The sequence below is a fragment of the Lampetra planeri genome, chromosome 62 (assembly GCF_965212315.1).
Source record: "Lampetra planeri chromosome 62, kcLamPlan1.2.h2, whole genome shotgun sequence".
NCBI classification, from domain to species: domain Eukaryota; kingdom Metazoa; phylum Chordata; class Hyperoartia; order Petromyzontiformes; family Petromyzontidae; genus Lampetra; species Lampetra planeri.
In genome coordinates this window covers 4,470,003-4,476,306 of record NC_136168.1, presented here as the reverse complement: position 1 = coordinate 4,476,306, position 6,304 = coordinate 4,470,003, and the positions used below count along the sequence as shown (strand labels likewise).

General features: G+C 41.6%; 1 long non-coding RNA gene and 4 other non-coding genes across 5 annotated transcripts in view; 3 read left to right on the top strand and 2 right to left on the bottom strand.

The window, feature by feature from the left end:
• LOC144736716 (uncharacterized) overlaps positions 1–6,304 on the top strand; it is a 501,200-nt gene that overhangs the window by 23,171 nt on the left and 471,725 nt on the right. The window lies entirely within an intron of this gene.
• TRNAG-GCC (transfer RNA glycine (anticodon GCC)) lies at positions 1,228–1,298 on the bottom strand. The gene has a single exon. It is a non-coding gene; the product is annotated as a tRNA-Gly (tRNA).
• On the bottom strand, positions 1,506–1,576 carry TRNAG-GCC (transfer RNA glycine (anticodon GCC)). The gene has a single exon. It is a non-coding gene; the product is annotated as a tRNA-Gly (tRNA).
• On the top strand, positions 2,114–2,184 carry TRNAG-GCC (transfer RNA glycine (anticodon GCC)). Its single transcript has one exon. It is a non-coding gene; the product is annotated as a tRNA-Gly (tRNA).
• TRNAG-GCC (transfer RNA glycine (anticodon GCC)) lies at positions 4,459–4,529 on the top strand. The gene has a single exon. It is a non-coding gene; the product is annotated as a tRNA-Gly (tRNA).

Sequence of the window (6,304 nt, the reverse complement as noted above, 5' to 3'; positions counted from 1 at the left end):
TTGTTGACAAATCTTCTCGGTTCTTTCGGTAAAGTCACGTAGAAGGAAAATAATAAAAATAAAACATAATAAAATATTTCTCACGACGTTTCGGCCACAACGCAAGCAGCCGTCTTCAGGTGGAGAACAGGTCTGTCGAGAGACCTGTTCTCCACCTGGAAGACGGCTGCTTGCGCTGTTGTGACTTCCTGTGGAGTTCACCAGAAGTCTTGAACTCCACAATCCAGCTCAACCCCTCTGCTTAGCATCTGAGTTGTGACTGAGAACAGGGCGCATTCCGAAAATGTCGATGAACGTGTGCAGTAGTCTGATGAGCCCAGGGGCGGACATCTCACTCCTCGGTACCCAGTGCCGGATTATCCTAGTAGCAAAAGTAGTGGCATATGCAGCTACGGGCCCTGCACTTTCAAGGGCCCGTGCTAAATGCTTTCAAGCTATCAATTCCGGTTCTGTGAATCTGCACTCGCTCTATTACTAGAGTGTAGTGTCTTCAAAAATTACTCACACCGATGCGTTGTAACAAGTCACCTGCTTACACTTTATTCACCTATTCTTGCACCAGTTGTAGGCACGCCTATAACTATCGATACGGTCACTTATATTTTAACTTCTCCCCACTCTTATCTACCTTTCACCTCACTTATCCTGCACTAGGATTTAACGAATATTCTGCACAGGGACAAAACAACCCACCGATTCAAGACTCCCCCACATGTTTAATTAGTTCATGTCTAAACCTGAAATGTGTGCGAATGGGGCATGGGACCGCCTTGTAATTACACCGAGAGGGAGAAAGTGGAGCACACGGATTCATTATCCAGTAAGCAGAGGTGTGGACTCGAGTCATGTGACTTGGACTCGAGTCAGACTCGAGTCATGAATTTGATGACTTGCGACTCGACTTGGACTTGCATAACAATGACTTTGTCCCACCTATGAGATGTGGACTCGAGTCATGTGACTTGGACTCGAGTCAGACTCGAGTCATGAATTTGATGACTTGCGACTCGACTTGGACTTGCATAACAATGACTTTGTCCCACCTCTGCCAGTAAGTGTACAGTACAAGAAATACCTGCACAGGCATTGGAGTGGCAGCTGGTTGCTTCTGTATTCTCATATAATAAAAAGGGAAATGTAGTTATGAAAATCACTGATATTAATACACCCTAAACTCCAAGAGTTGGAATGTAGAATAACTTTTTGTTTATATAAAGAAAAAATGCTTGCATTGGCCGGGAATCGAACCCGGGCCTCCCGCGTGGCAGGCGAGAATTCTGCCACTGAACCACCAATGCTTCATGTATTACCGTTACTTCTTGAGCGACTTTAGTTATCGGCCAGGGATGAATGGAACTAAAATCGAATATTTCCCGAATAAATGACATACACAGGAACATCATTGGAAGAACACTGACAGACATTTCAGTTTCAACGCAGTATTAAAAAAGTTTCAACGCAGTGTTAAAAAAGGTTTCAACGCAGTATAAAAAAAATAATTATGTTGCATTGGCCGGGAATCGAACCCGGGCCTCCCGCGTGGCAGGCGAGAATTCTGCCACTGAACCACCAATGCTTCACACGACTTCACGGCTTCTTATATCACTTTTGCTGACTAGTCAGTTTCACAGCATTTGAGATTTGATGTCATGGAGTAATATTTACCTCGAGATGGAAAAGTGCATATCTCCAGTGGCGTATTAATATCGGAAGGAAGGACCACTATCTCGTATTTACATTCTCTTGGAATATTGTGGTTATTTTTTTACTGAATTCCAAAAAACACAAGCCTCTTGCCATGATCAATAAATTAATCCCATTGCTGAATTGTGGGGTTCAAGACTTCTGGTGAACTCCACAGGAAGTCACAACAGACGCTGTCTTTCCGACAGACCTGTTCTTCACCTGAGGACGGCTGCTTGCGTTGTGGCCGAAACGTCGTGAGAATTGTATTTTATCATGTTTTATTTTTTATTATTGTATTAAATCCCTTCGATGTGACTTTACCGAAAGAACCAAGAAGATGAATCCCTGCAGTCACGAAAGCTTTAAATCGAGAAATCACAATAACTCCACATGTGTAGTTGGATGAAGCGGTGACTCCCTGTGTGCAGCATTGGTGGTTCAGTGGCAGAATTCTCGCCTGCCACGCGGGAGGCCCGGGTTCGATTCCCGGCCAATGCAACTGGTACTTTTTATTTTTAAATATATCGTATATTTTAACTTGTATTAGTCTTGATTTTTGTGTTGCATGTCTTGCGAAGAATAATATCGAAAAAAAATATTGAACACAGATTTAGTTTAACATTAATGGGTATTTAAACAACTTTAACCGTAAATCCGGTGATATTTTGTGAATGTTTTAGTGAATCCACGTGCGCGCCTTCTGTCTCAGTTAAATTCCAAGGATGTTCCTCGCTGAGCCTTTTCTTTGCGCTATATTCAAGTTAAGTCCCATTGATCCCTGGTTATCAACAAAAATCTCACAATAAGCAATGGAGCTGTGTGAAGCTATTGGTGGTTCAGTGGCAGAATTATCGCCTGCGTGGGTTCGATTCCCGGGTAATGCAACTAATTTTTATAAATTAATTTAAGTTTCATACGTAATTGAAGGGGGTTACAAGTTACCAGAGGTGTGGACTCGAGTCATGCGACTTGGACTCGAGTCAGACTCGAGTCATGATTTTGATGACTTCAGACTCGACTTGGACTTGCCTCATCTTTGACTCGACTTGACTCGGGACTCGAGAGCAAAGACTTGAGACTTACTTGTGACTTGCACAACAATGACTTTGTCCCACCTCAGAGGTGTGGACTCGAGTCATGCGACTTGGACTCGAGTCAGACTCGAGTCATGATTTTGATGACTTCAGACTCGACTTGGACTTGCCTCATCTTTGACTCGACTTGACTCGGGACTCGAGAGCAAAGACTTGAGACTTACTTGTGACTTGCATAACAATGACTTTGTCCCACCTCTGCAAGTTACTCATTAGGTACAAATAGCTAACTACCACTGTATTATATTCTTGGTTCTTTCGGTAAATTTTTGCTTTTATATCTATATTATTTTATTATTTCCCTTCTACGTGACTTTACCGAAAGAACCAAGAATATGAATCCCTGCAGTCACGAAAGCTTTAAATCAAAATCTACCACTGTATTTATACGCCAATTGAAAATAACATCATCAAGCAACATTTAAAACATCGTGGTGTTAAGTGCAGATCTCCAACCCTCATCATCCACTCGATCTATCTGGCCTCTCTGTTTATGAGCTGTGAAGAAAGGGGGCATTTCCCGAAACGTCGCCAAAAGTTTTTTTTTTATTTTTAAATCTTTTATATTAAGTTCGCTTGCTTGCTTAAGACCGTGCAAATCTTTAGGTCGTTTTTTAACCCACTTCCCGTGATCCAATCGAGCTGACATTTTCCACACAGACTCGTTGTGCGTGACAATGAATGTTCGTGAAACATTTTTTCAAAAATTTTACACTTTTTAGGACAAAAATATTATATTTAATTACCAATTGCTTAATGGTGCAATGCAATCATCTGACCCATAGGTGGCAGCCATCTCAAGCCAGAGGACGAGAGGACTCTAGCCGCCACGCATATAAAGGATTTAGAGTGAAAAACTTTGTTTTTACGGGTTATACTTATTGTCCCTTTCAGTCCACTGTAGGGCCACCGTATATTTTTGTTATAAAAGTGTTGGGTTTTGTGCGTGCATGTTCATTGCAATAGAGTGAATACACGATGTATGGGTACATAAAAGTGCTGAGTTTTGTGCGTGCATGTTCATTGCAATAGAGTGAATACACGATGTTTGGGTATATAAAAGTGCTGAGTTTTGTGCGTGCATGTTCATTGCAATAGCGTGAATACACGATGTTTGGGTATATAAAAGTGTTGAGTTTTGTGCGTGCATGTTCATTGCAATACAGTGAATACACGATGTATGGGTGAAGGCGCAGCCCCTGCAATGTTCTTACTCATTACACTGCTGGCAGAAGGAGTTTCAGTTTCAGTTATTTGGTATAGCCCTGTGAGCCATTCAAACAACAACAACAACAACAACCACAAGACAACTTAGATTAAGGTCTTCAGACTAACTCCGTACTACAACAAACAAGCATGGCCAAACCAAAAAACGTTTCCAAATCACCAAAATAAAGCCATAAAATCAATGTAACAGTGATCATAGGAACTGTGACCGAATTTTCACAATTAACAATATAAACAACATGTACCACCAAACCCTGCAGCAATAGCTGGCTGCATGAGTCACTCCACAACAGCAGGAGCATCAGTAGGACCCCCCCCCCCCCAACTTGGCGGATGTGATTGCTACCGTGCCGCACCGGGAGATTGAACCGGCGACCAACACCGAATTGCAGGTCCTACATTGAAAGTCGATGGCCATAAGTGAGGTGGAAAGTGTTGAGGTTGACGTGAGGCATTGGTGGTTCAGTGGTAGAATTCTCGCCTGCCACGCGGGAGGCCCGGGTTCGATTCCCGGCCAATGCAACGAGTTTTTATTATTTTTTTGAAGTTCATAATTTTATAAAAGGAAATAAATGCTCCTGTTTACGTGTTTTGAAGAAGGGTAATTGCCCAAAACATCGCCTTTATTTTATTTTGAGGCCACAATGTTATTGACGAAAGTGTTTTTTTTTCCTTCGTGCTTTTTGCATGGCTGCTAACGCATCAGCAATCACCAAGCGACGTTTTTTTTTCACTTGCCTGGGAAGAGAGATCACAGACACACACACAGGTCACAATAATCACAACTGGGCAATGTGTACGAACACGTTTCCGTTTCAAATCTGATGGTAAATAAAAACATCAGAGACACGCAGTTTTTTTTTAGTTAAATCACGTGACGTCAGGCTGCGGAGCCGCACTGCATCCTGGGAGTAGCCACGTGGCTTGCTGAGTTACCGTATTCTCGGGATTGTGAGACGCTCCGGAAAAGTAAAACGCACCCCAAACAAAAGTTACGCAAATCTTATTTCAAACGTCTACAAATTTTTGGTGGCCGATTATAAAACGCATCTCCCCTAAAATGATTTAAAATACCCGAATAACGGGAAGAGGGTTTTATTCCAGAGAATACGGCCATTGTCTTTCATTGCCTCGTGGAATTCGCATTATTTTACATTTCCTGAAACGAAACGTGGCCACAAATAGACAGATTGAATAAGAACGAGTTGACAATAATTTGAGTGTAAGGGACCGTCCATAAATGACGTCACGCGATTTTGACCGATTTTTGACCTCCCCCTCCCACCTCGTCACATGGCGTTACAAAAAATAAACATGCTTCAAATCACTTTAAACTATTATCATTGTAGTGCGTATTTAATGTGGCGCTGCACTCTGATGTTGTAGGAGAAAACATTTATTAAAAAGGAGGCATTGGAAAGCTGAAATTTAGCATAACATTCACTTGAAAATATTCAACGTCTAACTAAAACTGCAGATGTTCAGAATATTATATTTAAATTATTTTCTAATTATCAAATATTAAAAGTAATTATAACTATAACAAAAAAATACTTGAAACTTTGTAGTAGAACGAAGAAAAATGGAGAGTACAATTATAATAATCACATAATCATTCCACAGAATGAAAAGCCCTGGTACAATCATTAACATTAAAATGTTTAATAACTATAATTTCAAAAAATTACAAAATGTATGCTTCTCCATTCTCTCATGGAGAAGCAAAATGCTCCTCCATAGAATAAATAAAAGGTGACCTTAGTAAATTTAAATAATCAAATAATTAAAAATACAAATTTCTAAAAAAAATTGTGTTGTTATAACATTCTTATTGTTTATATTTATTTAAAGTTGCGAATTTTGATGTGACGTCACATTTCTCAAACCCCCCCCCTCCCACCCTTAGGTACGTGACGTCATTTATGGACGGCCCCCTACGTGGAGACGTGGCACATTCGGGTGCTCCGTCAATGGAGGAGGAGGAAGAGCGAACTTCCACAAACTGTCTTCTGAAGGCTTCTCACGGCTAGCTGTTCGCGACATTGGCGATTGCCTGTCAAGATGTGGACTTGCCGTTCTTCTTACATGCCCTACTAACAACGCGGACACAAGTACAGTGACTGGAAATATTCATTAGATACAAGTTCAAAATAATACTGGTAGTAACCTCCTGGTTGCACCAGCCAACAGGGGATTATTGTGTCCGTCCGTCGTGCATCAAAGAATGGGAGGGGCTGGGTGGGGAGGGGCTGGTTGGGGAGGGGCTGGGTGGGGGGTGTGAGGGGTGGAGCTGGGTG